Source organism: Aotus nancymaae, unplaced genomic scaffold, assembly GCF_030222135.1.
Source record: "Aotus nancymaae isolate 86718 unplaced genomic scaffold, 86718_ANA_hifiasm-v0.15.2.pri h1tg000057l, whole genome shotgun sequence".
In the NCBI taxonomy this organism is placed as follows: domain Eukaryota; kingdom Metazoa; phylum Chordata; class Mammalia; order Primates; family Aotidae; genus Aotus; species Aotus nancymaae.
The window spans coordinates 62,373,948-62,387,108 of NW_026988471.1; the positions used below are offsets into that span (position 1 = coordinate 62,373,948).

General features: G+C 37.7%; 1 protein-coding gene across 9 annotated transcripts in view; it reads right to left on the reverse strand.

The window, feature by feature from the left end:
* WDPCP (WD repeat containing planar cell polarity effector) overlaps nt 1–13,161 on the reverse strand; it is a 783,785-nt gene that overhangs the window by 530,772 nt on the left and 239,852 nt on the right. The window contains exon 1 of one of the 9 annotated variants that reach the window (XM_064364173.1): nt 7,306–7,317. The exons of the other annotated variants lie outside the window; for them this stretch is intronic. The gene's annotated coding sequence lies outside the window, so the exon portion shown is untranslated. Of the gene's footprint in view, nt 1–7,305; nt 7,318–13,161 lie in introns of those variants that run through there. 9 annotated transcript variants of the gene reach the window in all.

The following is a 13,161-nucleotide window of genomic DNA, read 5'->3' on the forward strand; positions in this document are numbered from 1 at the left end:
TTGGGGGTGGCATAAAAACCTAAAAATGGGAAAGAAGTTAGACTGCCAAGAGATTTGAAGGCAAAGGTTGATATTGTAGGGTTGTTAAGAGGAGCATTTGTCATACTGACTGGTTACAGCTTGGATACGATTTTGTAGGAATTGAGAGATTAGTCAGAAAAGGTAAGGGCCGAATAAGAGAAGGAGAAAAACGGGTTTAAGGGGGCCTGCTAATTGAAGGAGCCATGATGCCTAGTTAGAGAGCAGCCAGCGAGGTCCAGAATAATTATTTGCCTGATGAACGAGCTTTTGGGTCCTGTCTTTAAGTCCTCTGATGGAGTCATATTGGTTTAGATAAAAGCAGCATTCTTCATTTAAGAATAGGCAAAAAGGATGAAGAAAAATTTACCAAGCAAATGGAAAGCAAAAAAAAAAAAAGCAGGGGTTGCAATCCTAGTTGCTAACAAAATAGACTTTAAACCAACAAAGATCAAAAAAGACAAAGAAGGGCATTACATAATTGTAAAGGGTTGAATTCTACAAGAAGAACTAACTATCCTAAATATATATGCACCCAATACAGGAGCACCCAGATTCATAAAACAAGTTCTTAGAGACCTACAAAGAGACTTAAACTCTCACACAAAAATAATGGGAGACTTTGACACCCCACTGTCAATATTAGACAGAAAACAACAAGAAAATTCAGGACTTGAACTCATTTCTCCATCAGGTGGACCTGACAGTTACCTACAGAACACTCCACCCATAAACAAAGAATATACTTTCTTCTTGGTGCCATATGTCACTTACTCTAAAATTTATCACGTAACTGAAAATAAAACTCTCCACAGCAAATGCAAAAGAACTGAAATTATAAGTCTCTCAGACCACAGTGCAATCAAATTAGAAGTCAAGATTAAGAAACTCACTCAAAACCACACAACTACATGGAAATTGAACAACCTGCTCCTGAATGACTCCTTGGTAAAAAATGAAATTAAGACAGAAGTCAAGCAGTTCTTTGAAACCAATGGGAACAAAGAGAAAACAACAGAATATGGGGCACAGCTAAAGCAGTATTATAAAGGAAATTTATATACTAAATGCCCACATTAAAAAGCTAGAAAGATCTCAAATCAACACCATACCATCACAACTAAAAGAGTTAGAGAACAAGAAATAACCAACATCAGAACAGAACTGAAGGAGATAAGAGACATAAAAACCCTCTTCAAATAAATAAATAAATAAATCCAGGAGCTAGTTTTTTGAAAAAATAAAAATAAAATAGACTGCCAGCTAGACTAATAAAGAAGAGAGAATAATCAAATAGACGGAATAAAAAGTTATAAAGAGGATATCATCCTTGACCCCACAGAAATACAAACAACATCAGAGAATATTATAAACACCTGTACGCAAATAAACTAGAAAATCTAGAAGAAACTGATAAATTCCTGGACACATACACCCTCCCAAGACTGAACCAGGAAAAGGCTGAATCCCTAAATAGACCAATAAGAAGTTCTGAAATTGAAACAGCAATAAATGGCCTAGCAACCAAAAAAAGGCCAGGACCAGATGAATTTACAGCTGAATTCTACCAGAGGTACAAAGAGGAGCTAGTACCATTTCTTCTGAAACTATTCCAAACAACTGAAACAGAAGGACTCCTCCCTAACTCATGTTATGAGGCAAGCATCATCCTGATACCAAAACCTGGCAGATATAACAAAGAAAATTTCAGGCCAACATCCCTGATGAACATCAATGCAAAAATCCTCAATAACATACTGACAAACCGAATCTAGCAGCACATCAAAAAGCTTATCTACCATGATCAAGTCGGCTTCATTCCTGGGATGCAAGGCTGGTTCAACATATGCAAATCAATAAGCATAATTCATCACATAAACAGAACTAAAGACAAAAACCATATGATTATCTCAATAAATGCAGAAAAGGCCTTCGATAAAATTCAACATCGCTTCATGTCAAAAACTCTCAATAAACTGGGTATTGATGGAATCTAAAAATAACAAGAGCCATTTATGACAAACCCACAGCCAAAACCATACCGAATGGGCAAAAGCTGAAAGCATTCCCATTGAAAACCGGCATAAGATGAGTGTGCACTCTCTCACCACTCCTATTCAACATAGTATTGGAAGTTCTGGCCAGGACAATCAGGCAAGAGAAAGAAATAAAGAGTATTCGAACAGGAAGAGAGAAAGTCAAACTGTCTGTTTGCAGATGACATGATCCTATATCTAAAAAACACCATCACCTCAGCCCAGAAGTGTCTTAGGCTGATAAGCAACTTCTGCAAAGTCTCAGGATACAAAATAAATGTGCAAAAATCACAAGCATTCCTATACACCAACAACAGACAAGCAGAGAGCCAAATCATGAATGAACTCCCATTCACAATTGCTACAAAGGGAGTAAAATATATAGGAATATAGTTAACAACGGAAGTGAAGGACCTCTTCAAGGAGAACTACAAACTATTACTCAAGGAAATCAGAGAGGAAATAAATAAATAGAAAAACATTCCATGCTCACGGATAGGAAGAATCAATATTGTGAAAATGATCACACTGCCCAAAGTAATTTATAGATTTAATGTTATTCCCATTAAACTTCCACTGAAATTCTTTACAGAATTAGAAAAAACTACTTTAAAATTCATATGGGACCAGGCGTGGTGGCTCAGGGCCTGTAATCCCAGCACTTTGGGAGGCCGAGGCAGGTGGATCACCTGAGGTCAGAAATTTGAGACCAACCTGACCAACAGGCTGAAACCCTATCTCTTAAAAATACAAATAAATTAGCCGGGTGTGGTGGTGCATGTCTGTAATCCCAGCTACTTGGGAGACTGAGGCAGGAAAATTACTTGAACCCGGGAGATGAAGGTTGCAGTGAGCTCAGAGCACACCACTGCACTACAGTCAGGCAATAAAAGTGAAACTCTGTCTCAAAAATAAAACAAATTAAAATAAAATAAAGAAACTTCCTAGGTTCAAGCGATTCTCCTGCCTCAGCCTCCCGAGTAGCTGGGGTGACAGGCAGGCACCACCACGCCTGGTTAATTTTTATATTTTTAGTAGAGACAGGGTTTCACCATGTTGGCCAGGCTAGTCTCAAACTCCTGACTTCAGGTGATCTGCCTGCCTTGGCCTTCAAAAGTGCTGCAATTACAGATGTAAGCTTGAACCAGGGAGGGAGAGGTTGCAGTGAGCTGAGATGGTACCACTGCACTCCAGTCTGTGCAAAAAAGCGAGACTCCATCCCAAAAAATAATAGGTGGCTCACAACTGTAATTCTAGCACTTTGTGAGGCTAAGGCAGGTGAATCACGAGGTCAGGAGTTCAAGACCAGCCTGGCCAAAATAGTGAAACCCCATCTCTATTAAAAATACTAGCCAGGCGTGGTGGCAGGCTCCTATAATCCCAGCTACTAGGGAGGCTAAGGCAGGGAATTGCTTGAACCCAGGAGGTGGAGGTTGCAGTGAGCTGAGATCATGCCACTGCACTTCAATCTGGGTGACAGAGCAAGACTCCATCTCAAAAAAAAAAAAGCAGTTGCAACAAAAGCAAAAATTGACAAATGAGATCTAATTAAACTAAAGAGCTTCTGCACAGCAAAAGAAACTCATCAGAGTGAACACACAACGTACAGAATGGGAGAAAAATTTTGCAATCTATCCATCTGACAAATGTCTAAAATCCAGAATTTACAAGGAACTTAATTTACAAGAAAAAGAAACAACCCCATTAAGAAGTGTGCAAAGGACATGAACAGACATTTCTCAAAAGAAGACATTTATGCAGCCAACAAACATGTGAAAAAAAAGCTACACATCACTAATCATTGAGAAATGCAAATCAAAACCACAATGAGATACCATTTCACGCCAGTCAGAATGGCAGTTACTAAAAAGTCAAGAAACAAAAGATGCTGGTGAGGCTGTGGAAAAATAGGAATGCTTCTCCACTGTTGGTGGAAATGTACATTGGTTCAACCACTGTGAAAAACAGTGTGATGATTCCTCAAAGATCTAGAACCAGAAATACCACTTGACCTAGCAATCTCATTATTGGGCATATACCCAAAGGATTATAAATCATTCTATCATAAAGATACATGCAAACATATTTTCACTGCAGTACTATTCACAATAGCAAAACATGGAATTAATCCAAATGCCCATCAATGATAAACTAGGTAAAGAAAATGTGGCACATATACATCATGAAATACTATGCAGCCATAAAAAGGAACGAGATCATGTCCTTTCCAGGGACATGGATGGAGTCAGAAGCCATTCTCCTCAGCAAATTAACACAGGAACAGAAAACCAAACACCACATATTCTCACTTATAAGTGGGGGCTGAACAATGAGAACACATGGACACAGGGAGGGGAACAACACATACTGGGTGGGGCCTTTTGGGGGTGTGGCAGGACGGAGAGCAACAGGATAAACAGCTAATGCATTTAGGGCTTAATACCTAGGTGATGGGTTGATAGGTGCAACCATGGAACACGTTTGTAACAAAGGTGCACATCCTGTATATGTATCCTGGAACTTAAAACAAAATTTTTAAAATAATAAGATTTTTTAAAATAAAAAATTTTGGGCCGGGCGCGGTGGCTCACACCTGTAATCCCAGCACTTTGGGATGCCAAGACGGGCGGATCACGAGGTCAAGAGATCGAGACCATCCTGGTCAACATGGTGAAACCCCGTCTCTACTAAAAATACAAAAAATTAGCTGGGCACGGTGGTGCGTGCCTGTAATCCCAGCTACTCAGGAGGCTGAGGCAGGAGAATTGCCTGAACCCGGGAGGCGGAGGTTGCGGTAAGCCGAGATCGCGCCATTGCACTCCAGCCTGGGTAATAAGAGTGAAACTCCGTCTCAAAAAATAATAATAATAATAAAATAAAATAAAAATAAAAAATTTCCAAAAAAACTTTCACCAACCAGTTACAGAATCCACTGATGATTTTGCCCAAATAAATTATTACTATGAGAATTGCCAAAGATGATTTTCTAATTCCAACACTTTTCTACATTAGTTGGTACTGTACTCTAAGGCAGAGCTTTCCGTTTGACACTTTATTTATTTCATGCATGCACTTGTGAATTTCAACTTAACGAGTTAAATCTATCATTATTTACTCCAACATTCAAAATATCTCATATTTGGCCAGTGGAGTTCCGTTAAGCTTGTTCCTGTGTGCTTTTAACATGGTTTCATCATTCTTTAAACATTTCATTGTTTTCTGGCAGAGCAATCTATTTCTCTAAGAGGCCCTAAGCCCTTTTAGTGAAAAATGATAGTTAAAAATAGAGACGTGGACACTAATGTATTCACTCCTACTAGACTGTCATTGCTTCTAAGTCCTCTCAGGGATCAGAGGTTGGAAATATATGTAGGTATACACACAAATAGACACATATATAATACATACATACAGTCCACTGCTGGTAAAATGATTGAAAGGACTGCATTTCTAATTCTAGTCTTAAGATCACCCAGAGAACAAGGTTTTCATGCATATGCGACAGTTTTAACATAACTCCATCAAAAAAGTCTAATGTTAATAAAACAAGTGAGATACAGAAAAGCAAGCAAGATGATCTCTTCTACTACTAATCCACTAGTCTGAAAAAATGTCATCCAGAAAATGCCACATACGCAATGTGTAACAAGTATCATCTTGTTGAAAAACGGCATCATTTGGCCAGGTGTGGTGGCTCACACCTGTAATCCTAGTACTTTGGGAGGCCGAGGAGGGCGGATCACCTGAGGTCAGGAGTTCTGAGACCAGCCTGACCAAAATGCAGAAACCCCGTCTCTACTAAAAATACAAAATTAGCCGGGCGTGGTGGTGCATGCCTGTAATCCCAGCTATTTGGGAGGCTGAGGCAGGAGAATCGCTTGAAACCAGGAGGCGGAGGTTGCCATGAGCCAAGATTGCACCATTACACACTCCAGCCTAGGTGACAGAGCAAGACTCTGTCTCAAAAAGAAAAAAAAAAAAAATAGGCATCATTTAATGGAATAACCACCACAGTATGGAAATGAAAAAAATTACCAAAGCACTGCCAAGATTTATCACTGATTACGGGTTCTTCAAAAAGAAAAGTCAACAGGCACATAAAACTACATATAATTTCATATATATGAAATGTATAGCTGGGGCAAATCCATAGACACACAAAGTAGATTAGTAGTCATTCCCCATTTCTCCCTCCCTCCAGCCTCCCAGGGGTTGGAGGGAGGGAAAAATAGGGAATGACTATTAATGTATATAAGATTGCTTTTTGGGTTGATAAAAATGTTCTCAATTAGATAGTGGTTGCTATGGTTTCAATATATCCTTAAGATAGGTTCTTAGGAGGCAATTAAAGTTAAATGGGGTCATAAGAGTAGATCCCTAGTATAACAGGACTGTGGCCTTATAGAAAGAGAAAGAAAAAGAGCCCTCTAATACACTCCTGTCTCTCACATATGATGCCATCTGCCACACAGCAAGAAGGACTTCAAATGCAGCCCCTCGAAACTGGACTTCTCAGCCTCCAAAACTGTAAGAAATAAATTTCTTCACTTTAAAAATGACCCACTTACAGGTATTCCGTTATAGCAACAGAAAATGGGCTAAGACAGTGGTGATGGTAGCAAACTTTTGAGTATACTAAAAACCACTAAATTGTACACTTTAAAAGGGTGAATTTTAAGGTATGTGAATTATATCTCAATAAAAATGGAGGGCTGGTAATGCAAGACTCCCTAATGGCCCACCAAACATTAACTTTTGGAGATTCTCATGTTGCCAAACTTTGGTGGCTTCTCTGTACACCAAACGAAGCAATTCTGACAGACGACACTGTCACTTAGGTGGAAAAGTGCTTCATTATAAGGGTCAACTTGCCAAGAATATTTTTGGAAACTTCATTTTCTCATTTCGTTAGATGACAGTTGCCAAACTTAGCCTGGTTAACTTGTAGCATTTAAACATTTAGGTATGCTTCAGAATTTCACTGTTAGAATTCTGTAACCTGTGGTTTTGGAATATTCAATTCAGCAAAAGTGCAGTGCATGCTTTCGGGACTCTGCTAACATTGCATCAATTTCAGTCACAGTTTTTCTGCTTGTTGGCATCTCCCAGATCTAGGCTTGTTGTGAATTATAAGCCCAGTTTCCTTGAATTTCTCATCCAGTTGTTAATTCAATGTCTGTGGGGAGCCTCCTTCTTATAATAGGAAATGCATTTTCTTCTTTCTGTCATCATGAGCTTAAGTTCAACTAACCAGATAGCACAATAACTTTTTCTTCAATGTTTGCTGATCTTCAATCAACTGAAATGAAAAATCAATATTAAAATATTATTATTCAAAATTCACCAATGACTATAAAACAAATATAAACAATTAAACTTTCAAATAATGTTCTTTCTAAATCTATAGCACATATACTTGTGATGGTATTAAATCTTAAAACTGCACTTTTTTTAAAAAAAAGTGTCTAGACAGTGTCTACTGTCTAGAATCACGAAAGCAAAATGAGATTTATCCTAAAACATGAAGGTCATGAAAAGGCTGAACACAGAATGATTATCAAATCCCAGATTATTAGAATTAAAATTTTCAACCTTCAAAGCTTGCAAGATATTATTTTAAGACCAAAAAAAAAAAAAGAGTAATGTGTTACTTTTTAAAATAAAACTTAGGAATTTGTTATTAATACACAGACTGAAAATTCAATTTGCTTCAATAAGAGTTTGAATAAATGTATGGATGGCTATTGGTCAGAACTAACAGAATAAGCTGGAGATATAAACCTTGAAAATATACAGTTAAGTACGTATTTTAAACAACCTTAGAAAAATAAAGAAATATTTAAACTTACAGGATATGAATTATAGTACAATAAAACATCAAGGAGCCACTGGGAAAAATAAGGTGTGGGTGATTTGGCATTGTGCTTGTACTCAATTCACTGCTGAATCACTGTATCTTACCAATGCCTTGTTAAGTGTAAATTCTCAAGGAATTAATTAAAATATAAATAAATAAATTAAAAAATGAATTACTATATCGCTAATCTAAAAACCAAGCAAGAAATCAGTATACATAACCTAGAATTCCACATTAGTTGAGCCTCTACTTTTGAAAAAATACTGAATTCCATTATAAATTATATAACTAAAGAGAAAAGTTGTAAAACTGAGCATGCTGAATAAAAAAACCACAAACACAATTTCAAAGTTTGCAAAGGAGACTGTTTAGTCAAAACTCTTATGTTTGACACCTCCCTCTCTCTCATATATATGCAGGTACGTATATAACCATCGACCCAGTTCTGTCTATTCTATATCCTAAATATTTCCAAATGTCTAATTTTATCTCCACCACCACCATCTACTACCTCAACAATCTATTACAATCTCCTAAATCATCTATATTCAGTACCTTTTCTATGCTACAGATAGATCCTTTAAGACATAAAATAGATCCTTCTCCTCTCCATCTCAAATTCTTCCAGAATTCCCATCCATTTCCCTTTACTTGGTTTGGAAGGCCTTGAATGTACCACTCTGATCTGTTTTTACTCACAATACTTCTGTGAAAGTAAAGTATCCTGGGCCCTCAAAATTACTACAGAAAACTGAAGCTGGAAACTGTTTAGGGCAAACCTGCCTCTCATTCTATTCAAAATCACTCCTCTGCTCACTGAGATAAATGCATATCTAATTTGCCTCCTTTGGAAAGGCTAATCAGAAACTCAAAAGAATGTAACCATTTGTGAATCACCTATCTGTGACCAGGAAGCTCCCTTGGGGCTTCAAGTCTTTGCTTCCATTTGTCCTGCCTTTCCAGACCAAACCAATGTGCTTCTTACTTGTATTGCTGTTTCACGTCTCTCTAAAAGTATAAAGCCAAGTTGTGCAGCAACCACCTTGGGCGCATGTTGCCAGGACTTCCCGAGGTTGTGTCATGGGCATGTCCTCAACCTTAGCAAAATAAACTTTCTAAATTAACTGAGACCTGTCTCAGATTTTCTGGGTTCACACTTCTGACACCAACTGTGTGAAGGTTTTCCACACCAAGCAATTCTCCAACTCTCTGGACACCAACTGGATGTCTTACAATTCAATTCAATCCTGACAAGATCCAAAATTAGCAACAGACACTACAGGTTTAAGAGCTCAGTCCCACAAGACCATCCTCACTTCTGATGTTGGTTACAAGTCCCATGGTATTGCCGATACTTATGACTGACTAGCTATATATGCAAGGGTTCCCACGACCCCCTTCCCCTTCTCAGGTTCTGTAAATTGCTAGAATGGCTGACAGAACTCAGAAAGGAACCTTACTTACTGTTACTGGTTTATCATAAAGAATACAACTCAGCAACAGCCAAACACAAGATTTTGCACAGGGCAAATGGCAGCAGGGGTCAGGTGGAGTTGGGGTGGGGGGGTGGTGTGATTGTGGGGAAATGGTTAGGACAGGGCTTCCATGCCTTCTACTGACTTGCCACCCCCACCAGCACCTCAATGTGTTCACCAACCCAGAAGCTCTGAACCCTGTTATTCAGTGGTGTTAAAGGTTTCATTAATAGGCATGATTAATTAAATCTCTGGAAATTGCTGACTGAACTTAACCTCTAGCCCCTCTCCTCTCCCCTAGAGGTCAGGGAGTAGGGCTGAAAATTCAAATCGTGTACCTCCCTTGGTCTTTCTGGTTACCAGCCCCCATTCTGAAACTATCTAGACATCCCCAGCCACCAGTCATCTTAGCATACAGAAGACATTCTTATCAACTCCAGAGATTCCAAGAGTTTTAGAAGCTGTGTGCTAAAAACCAGGAACAAAGACCAAGTATATAATTTACTTCCCATTGTATTACACTCTCCAATTTCACTTCATGCAACTCCCACTTTGTTCACTAAGCTCTTGCCTCTCTGGCTTCTCTTGAGCCCCCAGCATACCAGGCTCTTTCCCACATGAGGAGCTGGGCACATGCTTACCTCTCTGTAAGAAGCACTCTTCCCCCTACTTAACAGCAGTTATAGCTTAAATATCAGTTGCTAAAAGAGACTTTCCCCAATCCTTCCCACCAAAGTAGACATCCCTTGTTTTTTTCCCTTCATAATCCATATTCTTTCTTTTCATAGCACTAATAAGTTTGAAATTCATTATTTGTTTATTTTTATCTGTCTTTATTCTCTACTAGACTCTGATGTTTCTTAAGGGCAGAAACCATGTCAATTTAGTTGACCATTGTTTGTCCAGTGCCTTGCACAATGCCAGGCATCTAGTACATGTTAAACTCACTGAATAAATAACTTTTTATAGAATTCGTTTTGATATAATTTGAATGAAAATTCTGATACATATGCTCTAGAATTTAGGATAGGGTTGAAGAGTACTGAATTTAAGTGTATAAATGGGTATCCCATAAAAATAATTTTTTCCACTTTCATTATGGTAGATTAAGAATAATAAGAGCTAACATTTACTGAATGTTTGCCATGTTTCAGGCACTTTATATGTATTAATTCAATGATCTTTACTACAGCCATATGAGGTTGTTTGCAGGTGAAAGCCCGGGGTCAGAGAGATTAATTAACTTGCCCTAGACTAAACAAACAGGAGAGAGTTGGGAATTTTGAACCCAAGCAATTTAGTTCAACTACTATGCCCTCTAGAATAAAAGGAAACAAATTTAAGTGTAATATAACTACTTTAGGTTAGAAAGAAGGAAGTCATCTCTGACTATAAACACTGAATAAATTCCTTAAAAAAAAAAAAAAATTTCTATAAAGAGCTCTAAAAATTCCATGACAGCTTCTCATTTGTAATAAGAGACATTTATAAAAGTGCGCATAGTACTGAAGAAGGAGACTCAAGCATCTAGGATCACCTCCCCCTTGACTTCCACACCGCATTTCAACAGAAGAAAAGGCTGTCCGACTGGCACTTCCTAAATCACCTTCCTATAGATAGCAGGCATGGTATGGGGGAATCTCTCTGGAAGACATTGTTTTTATTTAAACAAGATCAAACCCCCACCCCACTCCTCCATTGACCAAGACCCTTTCACATGCAATTTCTAAAACTGTAAACCCAAGACCCTTTCACATGTAAGTGTAATTTCTAAGGCTATAAACCCAAGACCCTTTCACATGTAATATCTAAAGTGTAAGCCTATATAAAGGCAGAGCCTCTCTTTGTTAAACGAGCTTGGCTATTAGACAAAGAATTGTCGCCTGGCTCCCTCTTCCTTCCTAGTTCGGTGTCCAAGAGGTCTGTTTCTCACAGAGGTCTGTTTTTAGCAGTAGTTCCTGCATCAGTACCAATGTTAGAGATAGTTAAAAACTGGAAACAAACAAAAGGTCATTAATATGGAAAATGGAGAATATAGTATAAGGTAGAAAACAACATAGAGGACTCTCAAAAACAATGTTTTGTTTCATTTTTGTTTTTTTTTTTTGGTGTGCTAAGGCCAAAAAGGGCGTTAGTCTCAAAAACAATGCTGAACAAAAACACAAGCTACAGAAAAATGCTAATTTCTATAAAATTCAAAAATGATCAAAATGAAACCTACTATTTAGAATATAAATGAAAAGTCTATGAAGAAAACCATAAGAATAATTAACTATAAAAACTTGATACAATGGTTATCTCTGGTGAGGAAAAAGAAGAATGCAATTGGGAACGGATGTGTCAATGGTTCCAAAAGCATTGTTAATGTTCTATTTCTTAAGCTGGAGAACAGGTACAAGTGTTAATTTTTTTTCCTTTGGCCTCATATATGTTATGTGTTCTTTCACATATATCTAGCTAAAGCTATACTATGTCACCAATGCAAAAAGAAAGATTAAGCAGAATAGGAATGCCCAAGGAAGCAATGTCACATCAAAAAAAAAAAAAAAGATGGAAGGGTCCAAAGATTATAAGCACGAGCCTACCTGATATTGAACACACCTGGCTTTATTCTTTCTCCAGCTTTAGTGCTGGGAGCCTGTACTCAATTTCCTGATTACAAACATTTGCTAACTCACCTGGGCAAGGGCTCAGTGAGTCAGAGCTAACACTGATATGCAGAAGCAAACAATCAGTTAACAGTGTGTTGATGACTACTTCCCCAATTCCCCACCTCCATGAAATGTGCCGTATCCTGGTAGATGGGGCTAACAAGTATATTTTCAGTTTACTTAGAAGCACTCAGAAAGGACTACGTGACTATAGCAGAGGAATAATGCCTAATGGGGAGTTTTAAAACACCTTCAGACTCTCTCATATGCTTTGAACCCTGAGTACCTACATATAGTTATAACCACAAAAGATAGCTCAAGGTTAGGGATGTGGCTGAATGACTGGCTGCCCACTCTTCAGTTAGTAGGGCCATTTTCACCACTTATTTCAATACTTACTCACTAAAACTACAGAATTAACTAGGTACTGAGACTAAGATTACAACTGTCATCCAAAACTCTCATTTTCAAATTTTGCTTTTTTCAAAAAACTTTTAAATGCATTAACTTGATGCAAATATTTATAAATGTAAAAGTACAAAAATACTGTGTAAACAATGTATTAGTTTTATACTCTGCAATAAAATGTTTAACTTGGAAAAAGTGTTCTTTACTATTTAAACAAAGGTCTGAAAACATGTATACCATGTATTCTCAAACTGGACAAAACGTGGAGAATTTGTATGAACTTAATGGATGTTTATGTCCTTACCCACCAAAATATAGCCTGACTTTCCTTTCCTCGCCTTAGCGTTCACCTCAACTTTTCCCTTAACTTTCCTACTCCAGGCTGTCAGCTCTTGTTTTCCAGTCAAATATATTAAAATAGAGGTTGTGAGAGCAAAGGAAGCAATAAATAAAAAAATTAAGTCAAGGGATGATGAATTTGGGATAGGAATTACCTGCCCCAGGGATTAACCAGGGAGATACATCTAGATAGATGATCTTTATCATGTTTACAGGGGACAAAGCAAAGTGTATATAGTGTATATGGGAAAAACAGAATGCCAAGTACACTAGAAATGGAAACTAAAGGTTTCTCATATTTCTTATTTTTGAAAAATTATCTCTTACTTTAGTCACATATTATATATTTCATTTGCAATATGTTAGTCATGAAGTCT